General features: G+C 44.0%; 1 long non-coding RNA gene across 1 annotated transcript; it reads left to right on the plus strand.

Moving 5' to 3' along the window:
- Positions 1 to 1,226: 1,226 nt before the first annotated feature.
- Positions 1,227 to 17,415, plus strand: LOC137537687 (uncharacterized). The gene is made up of 4 exons (XR_011024657.1): positions 1,227 to 1,307; positions 6,147 to 6,311; positions 7,728 to 7,799; positions 17,351 to 17,415. It is a non-coding gene; the product is annotated as an uncharacterized lncRNA (long non-coding RNA).
- Positions 17,416 to 19,423: the final 2,008 nt, after the last annotated feature.

Genomic DNA, 19,423 nt, shown 5'->3' on the forward strand with positions numbered 1-19,423 from the left:
AACTGCAGCACTTTCTACTATGACAGTCTCTGTAATAAATCAATGTATCTTTCCCCTGTCAGACTTGTCGGCCTGTGTCTGGAAGGCTGCCAAGTTCTTCAGTGTTGTGGTTCTGCTATGAACTCACCCTTTCTGGCCCCTCTATGCACACTGCCTGTGTGTTATTTAGATAAGAGAGAAGAGAGAAGCTGCTCTAATCAGCTGGATAAATCGTCCTCTGAGCTGGCTGGGCTTTCACATACTGAGGAATTACAAACAAGGGCAAAGCTGTTTGCAAGAAGAAAAGAGCAGCCTGAAACTTCAGTGTATGGGGGAAAGAAACACACAAATGATCTCTTGAGATTCAAAAGGAAGGGTGTATACAGCCTGCTTGTGTATGGATGTATTTTCTATGTGTGGACATACTGTACATCAACCTACTTCCTGTTTTGGTGGCCATTTTGTTTGTTTACAAACAAACTTTTAAAAACTGTTTTTAACCACTTTTAATGCGGCGAGGAGCGGCAAAATTGTGACAGAGGGTAATAGGAGATGTCCCCTAACGCACTGGTATGTTTACTTTTGAGCAATTTTAACAATACAGATTCTCTTTAAAGAGGAACTGTCGTGAAAATCTTAAAATATAAAACACATACAAACAAGAAGTACATTTCTACCAGAGTAAAATGAGCCATAAATTACTTTCCTCCTATGTTGCTGTCACTTACAGTAGGTAGTAGAAATCTGACATTACTGACAGGTTTTGTGTTAGTCCATCTCTTCATGGGGGATTCTTAGCATGGCATTTATTCTTTATAAAGACATTCCCTGAAAATGATTAAGGCCTCGTTCACATCATTTAGCGCAGATGGCTGTGCGATCGGAACGCAACGCATCCAATCGCATGCCATCTGCGCTCCTATGCGCTGCGCTGCAGATCACATTCATTACAATGAATTAGATCTGCGCTGCGATTCACAAAAATGCGTGCAGCACGCGATAGCGCAATCGCGCTGCCACGCAGTGCATATGATGGGAACGGTAGAAGGGCTGTCTATGCCCTTCTACCATTCTTGCATGTCGCACACTATACGCGCTGCCAAAATGCGGACGGCAGCACGTATAGTCTGAACGAGGCCTAATACAAAGATGCTGGCCAGCCTCCCTGCTCACTGCACACTATTTTGGCAGTTGAATGGAGCAACTGCCATTCATCCAACTGCCATTCACTAAGTGCTTTTAAAATTAAAGAAAACCCTGAGAACCCCCCTATGAGAAGATGGACTAGTCCAAAATCTGCTGGTTTTGTCAGATTTCTACTGCTTACTGTAAGTAAAGTGACAGCAACATAGGAGAAAAGTAATTTATGGCTCATTTTACTCAGGGAGAAATGTACTTCTTATTTGTATGTGTTTTACATTTTAAGATTTTCGCGACAGTTCCTCTTTAAGGGACAGGAAGGGGTTAATGGCTGCAATACTGTATGCAGTGCAGTCATTAACCCCTCCTTGTCCCCAAACTCCCCAGTCCTGATCCCCAAGTGCAGCCATTAACTTTGCTGGCTAGACTTATACTTGAGTCAATACAAAATGCCAGCTCCAGAGGGTTGAATATTGGAGTCCACTTATACATGAGGTCGACTTGAATTTGAGTATGTATGGTAAACACTAAACAAATATCAGTAATAAAATGTCTTATATGTAGAATGTAGAAATGTGTCCATTTGAAGTTACTCCACTTGTTGTTTGTCTGTAGAGCATTGCAAAGTCACACGTTTCTTCTAGCACAGTCTATTGTGTGAAATGTCATGTTTTACATGGGCAATGCAGCTCTAGTGGATTTTCTCCAATGTCACAGATTTCCCCCTGAAGGCATGACTGATTAGCACGGTCCACGTCAACAGCACGTCCGCCTAACCTGTTACATGGGAAAATATTGACTGTGCGCAGAATGTGTTGGGTATTTTACTGTATACCGTACAGTTGTGTTACAGAGTCTCAGGGCTGTCAGAGCATCTCAACTTTACGTGCCTATTAATCACTCATCTGACACGGCGGGATTTATTCACCACACTGTAAGGGGATTTCTTCTCTATGGTCCTATAGGCAGAGCCCACTCATGTGCGCTATGAGTTATGGACTCCTTAGATGCAGCTGTGCTGTCGCGGTGAGAAAACATGCGATAATTGGTACTTCTGAATTGTGGTGCTGCGGAGAAGTATGGCAGGGTTTATAGTACGCTATGCAAAGTCGCATCAATTTTTTAACTCAGTGGCTTAGCTAAGTCACTGTGGGCCTCAATGTGAGCTTTAATCAGGGATCCCTCATTAGGGATGAGCAAAATCTTTAATGGCAAGCCCAGCCAGGGCACTATCTGCACCAGGGATGGTCGTAGTCAGCCAACTTCGCTACGTTGGAACTACGCGTAGTTTTACGCAATTACGCTTCGGCAAACTACGGCTTCGAAATCAAATATTCACTTTGTATGCATTTCGTAGACTATGCGTTAAAATACGCAAATACGCGTAGTGGGAAGTGTAGTGTATGCGGATGCTTATGCCCGCATGCATAAGCAAAGTTTTACGCATTAATTCCTCTCTGAATGCTTATACCGGGAACTCTTCTATGCCTACATTCCCCTTTCCAATGCGTAAATTTGTAAGCATACAGTCACACGCGGAAAATTAGACGCGTGTAACGCATTCGTAGTTCACTACGCAATACACATGTTAACTATGCATAGTGGGCGTAAGCTACGCGTAGCCGTACTTCCTACGTGTAAATTCGTAAGCATAGTTTTGAAACTTCACCTACGAACTATGATGCATAGATGCGAACTACGATACGTAAATTTGCACTGGCGTAGTTTCTGCTCATCTGATCTACACAGATTTTCTATGTTCATGTGGCTTTCCCCAGGCCCCCCGGTTTCATCATACATTCCAAAGCCATACAGATAAGTTATTTGGTTTCCGCCCAAATTGGCCATAGACTGCGATACATACACTACACCATACATACAATACATAGACATATGACTATGGTAGGACAGTTAAGTGACAAGACAATATACAACGCTGCAGAAGAAAAACACAGGAGAGAGGCATTCCCTGTTCAAAACTCCCGCCAGGGGTGTTCCAGCAGAGTTTCCTGAGCTGCCATCGGGCAGTTCTCTCCCCCTGGCCGCGCCCCCTGCCGCTCCCCCGCCTCCCTGCATGCTATGAGAGACACACAGGCTCTCAGTGCAGCATCGTGACCTGTAGGTCACCAAAGTGAAAGTGGGCCATTATGGCCCATGGCGGCTGCGTTTTGCGGGACTGAGCTACTTTTTTGTCATTTTTTGAGCCCACCCCGGGCTTTCTTTAAAAGGAATGCAGTCCTTAGGGGGTTAACAAGTGTTTTTTTTTTTTTACTTTATTTTAAAGTGGACCTGACATCAAAACTTCCTCTCTGCTATAAAAGATAAGCAACAGCATAATGACCTTAAAGAAAAACATTTCTTTGCTACAGCTGATACAAATCCTACAATAAATCTGTAGTGTGTCTACTTCCTGCTTAAATAGAAAAAGCCAAAGGGTTAACATCCTGTGTTCACAAATTAGATAAGGGTGCAGAGAACTGTCGAGATTCCTGAGCTGACACAGTTGAGAGATCAAATTACACCTGAGATTACTTACAAAAATGAGGGGGAATTACACAGGCTCTTCTCTCTAAAAACACACAGGGTGGACTTCTCTCTGCTTTCCTTGTGCCCTGTGCAAGAGTTTAGGTTCACTTTAAGCAGTGTCTACATTAATAAGCCCACTTTCTTTTTTACAAGCGTTCAAAATAAAATCCATGAAGTTGAAGCCATCAGTAATAAATGCGGAAAAATAAAAGACTGTAAACTAGAGAGTTGCTTAGAGACACAATTGTATTGAGATGGGAATGTGAAAGGATTGTAATAAAGGCAGAGGCACTAGGTGGCGTAATTTGATGCAGTGTATGGCGAGGAAACAAAGGATTCCTTTCTTGTCCTTTGTGTATAGTCCCCTATTGAGACTCACAATCAAATGAAGCCATGTGTAGGCAGCGCTATGAAAATGTGAGAAAAAACTTCTGACTGTTTATAGCAGTGTTTTCTTTCACTGATGCTTATTGTGTAAATGTCGCTTTTAATGTAACACAGAACTATAGTCAGAAAACAAAGGTGTCCATGTCATTACATTGCTGCCATTGATCACATACTGTAAATAATAGTGCCAATAACTTGTCAGAAATGTCATTAAACAGTGTGGTGTGCTCGTCTATGCAGCAGCTCACTATAGCAGCTGGGCTGTGTCTTTCTGTGAGCACAGGGCTTGCATGACCTCAGTCGTGACACACCTCCTTCAGCTTCTGCTCAGTGATAGGCTGGGAATGCTGACAGGATAAGGGGAGGAGCTTCGGGCAGACAGGTCTGCAGCTGCCTCTCCTTCAGTTATAAACAGTTCTGGAAGCAAACATTTGGATTGTTCCCTTTGCTGTACAGAGATGTGTGTGAAGAGTAAACAGACTGATTGTCAGGATTGATGTAGTTAGTTACCTCTGCAGCGGGGAGCGTTGCGGCAGCCACTCCCGCGTCTGACGTCACCTCGGATCTCGCCACATCATCTCAGGCATTCCCTTCCGGTAGAACAGGTCTCTCCAGGGTGCATCAAAGCAGGGCAGAGCACGCGCGCACCAGGAGACAGGACCTTTATGCTTTGAGGAGGCGGGTCAGCTGACCGGCCGGTCAGTTGACAGCAATGGGCTGGCTCTCGCCGCCGATTGGCTGAAGTCCGCAGGGCGGAACTTTTGGAATGTGCTGTTGTATTTAAGGCCTGAGCGATCAGTGCCTCATTGTCTGCTGTTGCTGAAACTTTGTGGTTAAGCTCTCAGACCTTAGTCAGTTCCCAGTGTGTTTGAACCGGCAGGACCCCGGGGATTCACACATAGCTAGGAATACTATTGATAGCTGTAATAATAATATTCATTATTGTATTGATTATCTGTGTATGACTATTTGCCTTAAACTCTTGACTCCGCTCTCTGCCTCTTGATTCTGTGCTCTGCCTATCTGATTGTTGCCGACCTTGGCCTGACCTTGACTCTGATATTGCCTCCTAATTTTGTACCTTCGCTTATCTGATCTGTTACCGACCTTTTGCCTGTTTCTCACTACGCCTTTGCCTGACGACTCTGTACTGCCTCCCGACCGACCTGTTACCGACATTGCCTGTACGACCACTCTACCTAGTAATAGTCCCTACAGCCAAGGGCTATCACATAGGAGTACTCCTGCGTTATAGTGATAGTCCCTACAGCCAAGGGCTATCACATAGGAGTACTCCTGCATTATAGTGATAGTCCCTACAGCCAAGGGCTATCACATAGGAGTACTCCTGTGTTATTGTGATAGTCCCTACAGCCAAGGGCTATCACATAGGAGTACTCCTGTGTTATTGTGCACTAAAAACACGTGTGATCACACTCTGAATAAAGTACTGACTATCGTGCTGTTAAGAGCTGTTACAGATCATTACACTGATAGTGTGCTGCGTGTTTTTTTTTTTTTTTTTGTACCATGTAATTGTTGTATTACAAATATAAAATATACAGGATTTTCAATTCAAAATGTACTGATCTTTTCTAATGTATAAGTTGTTACATTTTTTGACGTAAAAATCACTGATTAGTAATGAAATGATTGATTCCCCCTTCACCGAACTAATCTCCCCATACTGATCCCTTTCCTCTTACTGATCCCCCCTTCTCTTTCTAGCCCTCCCCACTCCCCTTTACTGATCCTACCTCCCCATACTGACCCCCCTTCCTCTTGTAGAAGCCCCCCTTCTCTTTATGCCCCCCTACACCTTTACAGATCCCTACTTCCCATACTGATCCCCCCTTCTCTTTCTACCCCCTTCCCCTTTAATGATCCTGCCTTCCTATACTGACCCCCCCCCCTTCCTCTTACAGAAACCCCCTTCTCTTTCTGCTCCTCCCTCCCCCTTACTGACCCCCCTCCCAAACTCCTTGCAGATGTTGACCTGGCTTGTATTCGAACCGGGGACCCAGCACTGCAAGGCGAGAGCGTTAACCACTACGCCATCGTGCTCTTGTAAATAACTTTCTGCACCAATAATCATAACTCATCTCTCTATCTAGTGGACGTCCTCACAGCTGTTAGCAGATACACAGGCCTTCAGACGCTCAGAGAATTTAGGAGTTTTTATTTGCATCAAGCAACGATACAAGGTGTTCATTCAGTACTCATCTTACAGGAATCAGGAAGCAAGAATATCATAGCATATCATGATGCAGCGAGATAAAGTAAGCTAAAGTGAAGTAATCTAATTATAACATTATGAATTCATCTTATATACAGTAAACTTCTCTAGCTTAGCAAGTGTTACTTAGTCACATGCCAATGTAGGTGGGCAGTGGGTGGAATATAGGTGTTAAGCTATCTATTGGATTCTGCGAGTGATGTACAATGCCCAGCACATTCTAGTCAGACCCAACTTTGTTTTGGGTTAATTCTGACCTGCACCCTCATATTTCATGGAAAACAGTGTTCTATTCAGGCTGGGAAACTCCCGGAATGTGTTCTGGCGTCAACCAAACTGAACAACATGTAGTTGAGGTGGTGGCTGGATGGTGTAATGGTGCCTCTGACACAGGAGACCAGGGTTCGAACCTCAGCTCTGCCTGTTCAGTAAGCCAGCACCTATTCAGTAGACCTTTGGCATGTCTCCCTAACACTGCTACTGCCTATAGAGCGCACCCTAGTGGCTGCTGCTCTGGCGCTTTGAGTCCGCCAGGAGAAAAAGCACGAACATTATTTGTCTTGTCTTGAGGAGAAGAGAGGCCCCAAAAGAATAAAATGTATTAAAAGCTTTAAAATTCGAGGCGATAAGCGCCTCTGTCTATCGTGACCTTGAGACTGTACTGTGTGTACTCCTATTTGTTATTGCCTGAAGAAGCGGGAATATACCTGCAAAACGCATTGCACTGGCTATTGGAGTATATATAAATAAACTTGTTTGTATTAAAATTGACGGTATTATGTCTACTTCGGGGAGATAAGTCAACCACCACCTCCCAAGGAATCTTAAAGAGGATCTGTAACATGAAAAGATCCCCTGGGGGGTACTCACCTCGGGTGGGGGAAGCCTCCGGATCCTAATGAGGCTTCCCACGCCGTCCTCCATCCGTCAGGGGTCTCGCTGCAGCCCTCCGTGGAGTCCGTGCAGCGGTGACGTCAATATTTACCTTCCTGGCTCCTGCGCAGGCGCTCTGACGGCTGTCGGCTCCGAACTACACGGAAATACCCGATCGCCGCCGGATCTGCTCTACTGCGCAGGCGCAAGTTTCCTGCGCAGTAGAGCGGACCCGAATGAGATTGGGTATTTCCGTGTAGTTCGGAACGGAAAGCCGCCACAGCGCCCCCGCTGGAGTCAGCAAAGGTAAATATTGAACTGACAGTCGGCACAGTCGCCGGCTGTTCGGAGGGCTGCGGCGAGACCCCCGTGGGACAGAGGATGGCGTGGGAAGCCTCATTAGGATCCGGAGGCTTCCCCCACCCGAGGTGAGTACCCCCCAGGGGATCTTTTTCATGTTACAGAGTCTCTTTAAAGTTTTCTTTTAATACATTTTATTCTTTTGGCGCCTCTGTCCTCCTTACAATATCAGCATCCACCCCAGGTGGAGGGTGTTGAATCCCTTTTTTCTTCTCCCTATCTACAGAGAGCGGCATCTTAATCCTGAGTGAGGACAGGCCTGCCTATAAAGTGGCTACCTATACGGTAACCTTGACTTGTAAGTATATTCAATTATATACCTCTCATTACCCATTACTGTACATACTACACTATATTGGACTCTTGGTGTTCCCTTCTTTTTTTCTTAACCTCCTTGCCGGTCTAATTCCTGCCGGCAAGGAGGCAGCGCAGAACTTTTTTCTTTTTTCTTTTTTATTAAATCATGTAGCGAGCCCAGGGCTCACCGATGGGACGTCACAGGGAATCCCGATCCACCCCTCAGCGCTGCCTGGCACTGATTGGCCAGGCTGCGCAGGGGTCTGGGGCGGGGGGGGGGGGCGGCTCGGCGTGGCGGGTAGCGGCGAATCGGCGGGTAGCAGCGGTGATCGAATGTTACAAGCAGCTAGCAAAGTGGTAGCTGCATGTAACAAAAAAAAATTATGCAAATCGGCCCAGCGGGGCCTGAGAAATCCTCCTGCGCAGGTTACCCCGAGCTGAGCTCGGGATAACCAGCAAGGAGGTTAAAGAGAATCTGTACTCTAAAATTCTTACATTAAAAAGCATACCATTCTATTCATTATGTACTCCTGGGCCCCTCTGTGCTGTTTCTGCTACTCCCTGCTGCAATCCTGGCTTGTAATTGCCAGTTTTAGGCAGTGTTTACAAACAAAAGACATGGCTGCTAACCAGAGTGTGATAGGCTGATAGGAGAGCTTGGAGAGGGTGTGTAAAGCTTCTGCCTATCACAAGCAGTGCTGCACATTCCACACATTCCAGCCTGAGCCCGACAGAGCCGATAGAGGAAAGAAGATAAGATTTATTACAGAGACAGTGCAACTAGAAAAGGCTGCTGTAAGCCAGAACACATTAGAACAGGTATAGAAACTTGTAGGATAGAAAAAATAATAAGGCTCAAAATTTTGTTACAGAGTCTCTTTAACATGTAGTTGAGAGCTGAGCTTCCTTCTAACAAGATTGCTTCATTAGAATTAGTTCCCCCAGAATGTATGTCTTAAGGTAGAACTCTGCATAAAGTCTTCTGCTGAAATATTGGTTCTAAATCAATGAGGAATTAATTGCAAGAACCTCACAGATTCTTACAGCAACCTTTGTTATCTTAATCAGTAGTGCCCATTTAGGTCTTAAAATTCAAAGCAGGAAAGAAGCCGGAAGAAGGGTGCTGCCATAGGCACCCATTATAAAAGCTGCGATTTGGGGCAATGTAAGGAAATTTGGGTGCCCAAAGGCACCTGATAAAATGACCGGTGCTGAGTCTTCCCGCTATGCAAAGTATGGCTTTACATTACACTCCTCACATTGCCGATTTGCATTGTGGGGTATGTGTGTAAGGGCCCATTTCCACTATCGTGAATCCGCATGCGTTGTCCGCATGCGGATTCGCATAGCCAATACAAGTGGATGGCCCTGTTTCCACTTGTCAGTAATCCTGAGCGTTTTTCTGTGCAGGAGAAATCTGCACGGCAGAGCCATCAGAATTCGCATCCCGCACACCGCTATGCGAATCTCCACTAATGTATTTAATAGGGAAATCGCATGCGGTTTTAGCATGCGTATTTTACTGCGATTTTGCATGCGATTTTGCATAGAAAGTAATGTTAAATCACATAGGTAGTGACATGGTTAAAATCGCATCACTACTAACCTATGCGAAATCGCATGCGAAATCGCGGTAAAATACGCATGCGGAATTTTGCATGTGATTTTGTCAGCGGGGGATCCGCGGCGATTCCGCACCACACAAGTGGAAATGGGCCCTTAAGGTTTAGGCACTATGGAAGGGGTTTAAGGGTTAGGCACCACCAATGGAAGTTAAGAGTTAGGCGTGGCCAGGGGCATTAAGGGTTTAAGGGTTGGACATCGGTAAAGGGTGGGTTCTGTATGAGAGTAGGGTTAGGTTAGTCATAGTAAAATATCAGTAAAGATTACTAGAATTCGGAATTCAGTAGTAGAATATCAGTCACCTTCCTGATATTCTACTACCGGCAATCCCCTGCGCCCTATTTCCCTTTATTACATGCATGCTTTAAAATTACCATTCATCCCTGTCCTAATGGAACTTGCAGTTGTGCATATGAATTCCATAAAGCACAGTTAGCTAAGAATAGCTCCTTAGCGCCCCCTCCCTCCAGCAGCTGTCACCTCAGGCATCTGCCTGGTTTGTCTATTTATAAAAATGGCCATGGTACAGCCTCTCCCATGTGTCACCAGGAGATCCTACTTTCCAGATCATCTCAGCCAAGGTCAATGTGGTTGATTCACTTACCTGCAGTGGTGTAGCTGTGAACAGACAGCGCACAGCAATGTTTCCCTTACTTCCGCTCGCAGTACCGCGATTTACGCTATTAGCTATTATAATCAACCCCATTTTCTCCTCCACTGGAAGGCATTTCGCAGTGAACCATGCCCCTGTCCATCCTACCCATCCATACATACAGAATGCGTTGCAGGACCATAGCCTCATAATACATCTCGACAACACTTGACCCCTGAACTGTCACCCAAGGGATCAAGTCCCAATCTCTGCTTGCAGCATTTTTCTTATTACTTTTTGGTTCTTTGCTTACATGATTGCTTGGGAATACTATTTGAAGAGATTCTGTACTGTAAAATTCTTACAATAAAAAGCATACCATTCTATTCATTATGTTCTCATGGGCCCCTCTGCTGTTTCTGCCACTCCCTGCTGCAATCCTGGCTTGTAATTGCCAGTTTTAGGCAGTGTTTACAAACAAAAGACATGGCTGCTAAAAGCTTGTGATAGGCTCAAGTAAGCAGAGTGTGTGAGTCACACAGAGCTTGCAGGGGGCCTGGAGAGGGTGTGTATAGCTTCTACCCAATCACAAGCCGCCCTGCACATTCCAGCCAGACTGCCTGAGCCTGACAGAGCCGACAGAAGAAAGAAGATTAGATGATATAACAGAGATAACACAGCCACTGTGCAAGTAGGAAAGGCTGCAGTAAGCCAGACCACATTAGAACAGGCATAGGAACTTAGAGGATAGAAGAAATAAGGATGACAATTTTGTTACAGAGTCTCTTAAAAAAAAGAGTAAAGTGCACTGGGGGAGAAAGGATTGGAGAACATTGGAGAAGACTGTGGATTTTACCAATGTTTTGTTGATCTGCTACATGTAAGGGGATTTAGTACGTTCGAAAGATAATACAGGTGAAAAAAAAAAGGTTTTGATTTGGAATATGTTATAATGTTCAACATTTTCTCAAATGTTAAATTTCAAAGTGAGAAATTGAGAAAAAATTGACGTTTTCTTTAAGAAAAGTTATCTCAAAATGGCACCACCATAATTTCTCCCTGAGAAATTCATTTAAAAGGATAAAAAAACACACACAAAAAAAGAAAGGAAAATCAATTGCCTTTGAATTTTACGCCTCCAGTAACAATGTATTTTCCCTTTAAATACGATTCTTTCGGAAAACGCTCTCCCGAACAGACACAAAGAGCAATTTTCAACTCCCATTAAAATTAGCATTATGAAGCCGAGCAGGCGATATTACCTGCAACACAGTTACTGATGTTTAATCATCTATAAAAAACCGAGGCCTCTTATGAGCTCTTTGTTCTGTAAAATTTCCTTCATGCCAGAGAATCATTGTGTAATGCATAGAAATATGAAGCTGCATTTGTGACACCGGTGTAGCAATTTTCCCTAACTTCTCCCCCCAGAGGCAATCTTCACAGAGGACGACGCCCCCAGCACTGTGTCATAAATATCATTTTCTCTACGCTAGTTCCTAACAGTACATCTAAACTGTGCAGTTTCTATCTATTCTGTTCGCAGACTGTATCATCAATAGTAAAATGGTAGCTTCTTTCCCCGTCTTCCCCTCATAGTTCTATTGTCTGTTATGTAAGTGTGGAGGGAGCCATATTGTATCCCACAGTTACTTTGTATACTTCCTGAATGTCCATGGCTGGATTTAAGCCAAGGCCATATAGGCCATGGCCTAGGGCACCACAGTATCAAGGGTGGGTGGGCAGCAGGCTATACTAGGGGGAAGGGTCACCTGGAAGGGGTGGGGTCATCTGGATTCTTATACTAGAGGTGAGAGGGGTATCATCAGGGTACCTACCTATACTTGAGGGGAAGGGCGGGGTCATCAGGGTATATATACTGAATGGGGGCGGCTGCTGACAGTGGCCTTGGGCAGTGAAGAGTACAAATCTGGTCCTGTGTTTGTCACACATATGGACAGGGTAGCATGGGGACTCAATGGGTAGCACCATTTCCAGAGGGGGGTAACTACGATGTACTGGTCCCCCCCAGCAAAGTTCTCCCAGCTGGGCTCTCCCCCATATGTGACAGCATATAGGTGCACACTAGCCCCCTTTCATACCCCCGGCCGGACCCCTTTGATGTGCTGGGCCCCCCAGCAAAGATCTCCCAGCTGGGCTCTCCAGACACGTGTCAGTATATAGGTGCACTCCAGCCCCCTTACATACCTCCGGACCCCTTTGATGTGCTGGGCCCCCCAGCAAAGATCTCCCAGCCGGACCCCCAAAAACACACACATGTGACAGTATATAGGTGCTTTACAGCCACCTTACATACCCACTGACCCCTGATCTGAGTGGCAGGTAGCGATAAGCACAAACTTTGCATAATTGTAATTTCACAAAGTAATTTGCAGTTTCTGGTGAAATCGTAATTAACTTCTTTTGTAAATGTAATCAGGACCTGTAATTTTGCAGTTTTGGGTCATTTTAGTATAATTTCGTACCAACTTCAGCAGTTAAAGGACACCAAAGTTGAAACCTTTAGGAGAAAGGGGGAGCTGGCATTTATAGGAGCTGTCCTGATGCCCACCGCTCCTCCCTTTCTCCTGTGTCCCACTCCTTACATACCTAAATCCCCTCCAGCAGCCTCTATCGGGTCGCTAGAGCTGGGCCTCACTGCGCAGGATCTTTCGTGTGTCCCTCAGAACGTGACCACGGCTGGGAGTCATGCGCAGAGCACTCCAAGCCGCAGTCACGCGCTAAAGGGACACGTGCAAGCCGGGCTAGAGCCTGCGCAGTGAGGCCCTGCTCCGGGGACCCGATAGAAGCTGCCGGGGGGCTTTAGGTATGTAAGGAGGTAGGCACAGGAGAACTGTGGAGCAGTGGGCATCAGGACAGCTCACCATATATGCCGGCTTCCCCCGTTTCACCTAAGGGTTTGGAGTTTGGGGTTTGGAGGGTTTTTTCAATAATAACAACGCTCCCATACATTCTGTCATCACCAAAATTGATATGTATGTTAAAGGAAATAGTGGGAACAAGGCAAAAAAAATGTTTTTAAACGGTCATTGTTCTGCGTATAAAAAACATTTTTCCTTTGCATTTTTAGAATCGACTTTCTCCAAAACTGCATTTCTTTTTGAAATTTTTTTTCTTTTACTTATTCCCACCCTTCTTATTAACATACATAGCAATTTTTATGACGATGCCTTGTGTGGGGCCTTTGCTACTAACCAGTGAAATCAACACATAAATACATGAAAATTATGCAAAATTATGTAAAATTACATTACACAAAATCAGTTGAATGTCCACAACATAATTATGCATAGCCATAATTGCAAATATGTATGCAAACTTTTGCGTAACCATAATTAACAGATTATGATCATCATTTGTGGCAGGGCAAATGCAACGTTAAATGCATATTGGTGGCAGCATAGATCAGTTATGCATTACCTGCTTCCGCTGGTGGAATAGGTCCTCTTCCCCCCTCTCCAGCATAGCCACATGACTGGCAACCAATCACCATACAGCTCATGATCCCTGTCACATGACAGGCAGAGATGGGAGCCGCGTGGTGATTGGCTGCACGTTGCGCTGCTGCACTGCAGAAGAATGAGGAGGACCTGCCCCACCATCGGAAATAGGTAATGCATAATGCTTTGCTACTACTGCAATGCAAAATCGTAATGTGAAATTTCAGATAAAATCCTAATTTCCTTTGTAAATGAAATCAGGAACCGTAATTTCTCAATTTTGCATAATTTTCACATACTTTCGTTCTGACTTTGGCAGTTCATAGTAAAGTCCCCGTACATGCCATCATCACCAAAATTGCTACGTATGTTAAGGGGTTAATGGGAACAAGGTTAAAAAGAATTTTTCAAAAAATAGTTTTTTTCGAAAATTGATTTAAAAAATACAAATGGAAAAATTGTCTTTTTGGAAAAATGTTTTTGCCTAGTTCCTACCCTTCTCCATTAACATACGTAGCAGTTTTGGTGATAATTGCATGTATGGCGGGCTTTAACCCCTTAAGGGAAGAGCTGCACATGGTATAAAAAACAAACTGCACTTACCTGGGGCTTCTTCCAGCTCCTGGCAGTCGTTCGGTGCCCTCGCCGCAGCTCCTCTCCCTCCCGGCGTCCAGCGGTGAAGAAGCCAACCTCACCAGGTCGGCTTCCAGGTTGGCTTCATGTCCGCTCCATGGCACGGGTTACGTGGTGGAAGTGACGTCATCGGCCTGCGCAGTAGAGACCCGATGACGTCCCTACACCACGTGACCCCCCGCCGTGGAGCGCATATGAAGCCGACCCGGAAGCCAACCTGGCGAGCTGCGGCGAGGGCACCGATCAACTGCCAGGAGCTGGAAGAAGCCCCAGGTAAGTGCAGTTTGTTTTTTATATCCTGCGCGAACCTTCCCTTTAAGTTGGTGCAAAATTAGGTGAAAATTAGGTGAAATACAAATGGATTACACAAAATCTGGTAAATGTCCAAATTGTAATTACGTGTGCTCGTAATTGCAAAAATGTATGCAACATTTTGCGTAATCATAATTAGTAAATTACGGTCATCACTAGCAGTAGGGGATAGTCATTTCTTCTTTATATATTAATTTTTTTGTGATGTTATGCTTGCCCATTCTTTCATATTGTTGCAAGGAGAAGGACCATATTTCTGGGAAAAAGCAGAAGGGCGTTGGTCTTGGCAAGATAAAAGGGTCCCATGTCAAAGTTTCCTGCTTTGCTTTTGTATTGCCTGAATCCCAGAGATCCCTGCATCTCTCCCACTTGGTATATGATGACAGCATCTGTGGCAAATCTGGCCCTGGCAAGGAACAGTTTTTTACTGAAGTTCTTGTATGTATATGATTTACACACCAGTCTTCGGCTAGGATTGGAGGCCCCACAGTTGACTGCTTTAGTTCCTTTTACTACCATTCTACGTGAACAAATTTGGATCTAGCTGTTGGTCTGTTGGTCCAAGAGCCTTCTGTCATGCTGCCCCTACGTTTTGGAACTCCTTATCTCATCAGGACAGCTCCATCCCTGGACGTGTTTAAATCCAGACTGAAAACCCACCTGTTCAGTTTGGCATTTGCAGAAATATAACTCTTGTTGTGTGAATACTTCATCCTACTACCAATTACTGAATCTGAGAGAGCCTAAGCTGTCTGCATAGACAGTCATTTGTGAGCCAGATAATAATAGTAATGATAATAATACTGATCTGACACACCTGGGCTGAATGAATCTTTTCATCCTGCACGTAAATGTTTATTGTGGACACCTGCCAAATATCCCTGGTTCCTCATGTACTAATTAATTAAAAGCATATTTGTCAATGGGGAAGATGCTTAGTGTAATCCTAAGAGCAGCGGCACAATTTGCAGAAGAAGACCTGGAGGTGAGAATCTCAGTAGAATAGATAACACTACCAGCGCTGGATTGGATAGTACATGGCTGAGTGCTGGGACAGAATCATTCACAATTTTCACATATCTTCAATCTGTTATCTACACAAATGTCCAATGATTGTCCATAACAGACAAGTAGGGCAGGTTGTAAGATATGGAGCTCCCACAGCGGTGGTGTAAAAATCCCTCCCTCATAGACTTGGACACACTGTGATAGCCCCCCAGTATTAGGTTCCCCCCCCCCCCCCCCCAGTATTAGGTAGCCAGAGGTGTTGCCCATAAGGAGCAGCTAGAGGAGCCCACAGCAGTAGGTAGCCAGAGGTGCTGCCCAATATGACCAGCCACAGGAGGCTCCAGTATTAGGTAGCAAGATGCAATGCCCCTCTCCCCCCCCCCAGTATAGGTCACCAGAGGAGACTCCAATTTTAGGTAACCAACCAGATGCAGCCCACCCCTCCCTGCCAGTATAGGTATCCAGACAGCAACCCCCAGTACAGCTAGCCTAAGAGTCCCCAGTTTAGGTAGCCTGAAAGCCCCCACAGTAGGGGTAGCCAGAAAAATAACACCCACATCTCCAATATAGGTAGTTAAAGAGCCACATCCACCAGTGTAAGTAACTAGAGAGCCCTCAGTTTAGATAGCCAGAGAGTCCATTGTAGGTACTGTGATATTCTGGGGATTTTAGCTCATTGATAGAGTAGGTCAGCATCATCAAGGGTCACAATATACTGGCTAGTGAGTCTTTTTAGGGTTAAAACAAAACAATCCAGCTGTATTGTCAGTGAAAACAGTGTCCATAAACAGCAACAAAATACACCACTCTGGGTATTAGTAATCCCACTGTAGGCACAGCACAAAATATACAACCTTCTGAGTCTCTATCAACTCTATCTTAGGCTTCTTGCCTTCTGCAGCCACGCTGGCTTGTAAGTGACACCCTGCCACAGGCTTAAAGCTAATGGGAATCCATATTTAAATACAAAAAAGTCAGATACTCACCTAAGGAGAGGGAAGGCTCGTGTCCTAATGAGCCTTCCCTCTCCTCCCCCATGCCTTCGGTGCTGCGCTGGCTCCCCCGGTTAAATCCCCCGCCGCGGGGAAGTCTTCGGGAGCCGAGTCCTCCCGAAGACAGGCGGCTCCACACTGCGCATGCGCGAGTGCGTCATAGAGGGCGCTCACACGTGCGCAGTGCAGAGCGGCCCGTCTTCAGGAGCACTCGAGCTCCCAAAGCATTTCCAAAGCCTCCCTTCAGCGGGGAAACAGCGGTATTTGACCGAAACGGGGCAGTATATGCGAACCGCAAACGCATTCAAACACTCCAAAAACACAGTAAAAAAACACACAACATTAACATAAAACATGACATAAAACGCAGCCTTTCCCGCTATGTCATATGTGAACCCAGCCTAAAGCTTTTCCTCACTAGTGACTGACATCCTGTACAATGTACCATTTTTTTCAAATGCTTTTGAAATGAGCCCGTTTTTGAATCTTGAAGAACAGAAAGGGGCAAAATACAAAGGGGCGATGTCATTATCAACTTCCGCTGTGACTAATTTCTGTGAAGTTTGTTTTCCACAAATTCCATCATTATTTCAAGGCTGAAAACTTTATTGAACCCGACGTAAATAATGAATTTCTCCCAGTCCTGGTGTCAACCTTTATTGTCTCCCAAGAAGGCGACAGATTCAGACACGGCGTATAATGGCCATTGTCGCCACTCACGGAGTATAATTATTACATCTCTGTTTTGGACTTTTTGTTTTATTTGCCCTGCTGTGAGCACAATTATTGGATAATTATCATCCATTTGCTATTTATATTTAAGCGGAAGTTCAGGGAATTTTTTTTTTTTCATATTATTTATGTTCGGCTTCCCTGCCGTGGATAATACCTTTGGATGTTCGACACTTATGTCTTGTGTTCTTTCCGTTAGCTAATTACTTTTCTCTGAACTGAAACTGAAAAGAAGAAAAAAAAAAAAAGGAAAGTAAGAAAGGAAAGAATGAAAAATAAATATAATAAAGTAATACAGAAAGAAAAGTCAAACTGGATCAAACTATTTTACCAGCTAAGGTTCATTTAAAGGTACTGTATGAAATGTATAACTCCTATTGATCTAAATATTATTACTATTATTTTTAAAGGGGACGATTACATTTTATTTTATTTTTTATATTGATTTTCTTTCTTCGGTTTGCACTGACATTTACATTATATTATCTTACTAGCTGATGACCCCGCATTGCCCGCATATGCATTTGGTTGTTGGCTCCGCCCACTGTTTCTAACCTTGACACACAGTCACTCAATGACTATGTTTATGAGCTTTGTGGTCCTTGGCATCAATAATTTAAATTTACACATTGAAATGAACACAAATTTGATTGGCTGTTTATGGCCCCTCCCCCTTTTCAGAATTTGAATCCCAGTCACCCAGTGACCAACTGTACCAGGTTTGAGGCCTCTGCCATTAAGAGTGTAAGAATGGCAGCAATTTAATTATTTCCTTTGAAAATCAATAGGGGAATTTTGATTGGCTGTTGTAGATAGAGTTGTCCAGAACGGTTCTGCCACGGACTTATCCGCATGAACGCTGGTGGTTTGCGTTTGCATCGAAACGCGAACTTTAATGAATATTCACTTTTCTGAATATCAATTCCAGTCCCCCAGTGGCCAACTGTGCCAAGTTTGAGAACTCTGCCATTAACAGTGTAAGAATGGCTGCAGTTTATATTTTCCCATATAAAAAGTTAGCTGTTTTTGGCTCTGCTCACGGTTTCTAACCTTGACATACAGTCACTCAGTGACCAAGTTTATGAGCTTTCGTTTCCTTGGCATCAATCATTTGCATTTTCCCATTGAAATAAAAAAAAAATCTGATTGGCTGTTTGTGGCTCCGTCCCTTTTCCAGAATGCAAGAATGGCAGCAATTCAAAACATTCCCCTTGAAAATGAACAGGTGCATTTTGATTGGCTGTTGTAGGCTCCTCCCATTTTCCTGAATATTTATCTCAGTCAACCATTGGCCAACTGTGTGAAGTTTGAGAACCCTGTCATTAGCAGTGTAAGAATGGCTGCAGTTTATATTTTCCCAGTGAAATTTGTTTTTGGCTCCACCCACTTTTTCTAACCTTGACACACAGTCACTTAGTGACCAAGTTAGTGAGCTTTTGGGTTCCTAGCATCAAAAATGTGTTAATGGAAGCAGTTTATCCAGCAAATATATCTGATTGGCTGTTTGTGGATCCACCCCTTTAGTGAATTTTAACCCCAGTCCCCCAATGAACTGTAGCAGGTTTGAGGCCTCTGCTGTTAACAGTGTAAGAATGGTTGCAGTTTAACTACTGTCCTTGAAAGTCAATAGGTCAATTTTGATTGACTCCACCCACTTTCCTGAATATTAACCACTTCACCACTGAGGGGTTTTACCCCCTGAGCACCAGAGCAATTTTCACCTTTCAGCGCTCCTTCCATTCATTCGTCTATAACTTTATTATTACTTATCGCAATGAAATGAACTATATCTTGTTTTTTTCGCCACCAATTAGGCTTTCTTTAGGTGGGACATTATGCCAAGAATTATTTTTTTCTAAATGTGTTTTAATGGGAAAATAGGAAAAATGTGGGGAAAAAAATAATTATTTTTCAGTTTTCGGCCATTATAGTTTTTAAATAATGCATGCTACTGTAATTAAAACCCATGAAACGTATTTGCCCTTTTGTCCCGGTTATAAAACCATTTAAATTATGTCCCTATCACAATGTTTGGCGCCAATATTTTATTTGGAAATAAAGGTGCATTTTTTTCAGTTTTGCGTCCATCCCTAATTACAAGCCCATAGTTTATAAAGTAACAGTGTTATACCCTCTTGACATAAATATTTAAAAAGTTCAGTCCCTAAGGTAACTATTTATGTATTTTTTTTAATTGTAAATTTTTTAATTTTTTTTTAATTACAAAAAAAAAAAAATGGGGAGTGTGGGAGGTAATTAGTTAATTTTATGT

The sequence above is a fragment of the Hyperolius riggenbachi genome, chromosome 11 (assembly GCF_040937935.1).
Source record: "Hyperolius riggenbachi isolate aHypRig1 chromosome 11, aHypRig1.pri, whole genome shotgun sequence".
Lineage (NCBI taxonomy): Eukaryota > Metazoa > Chordata > Amphibia > Anura > Hyperoliidae > Hyperolius > Hyperolius riggenbachi.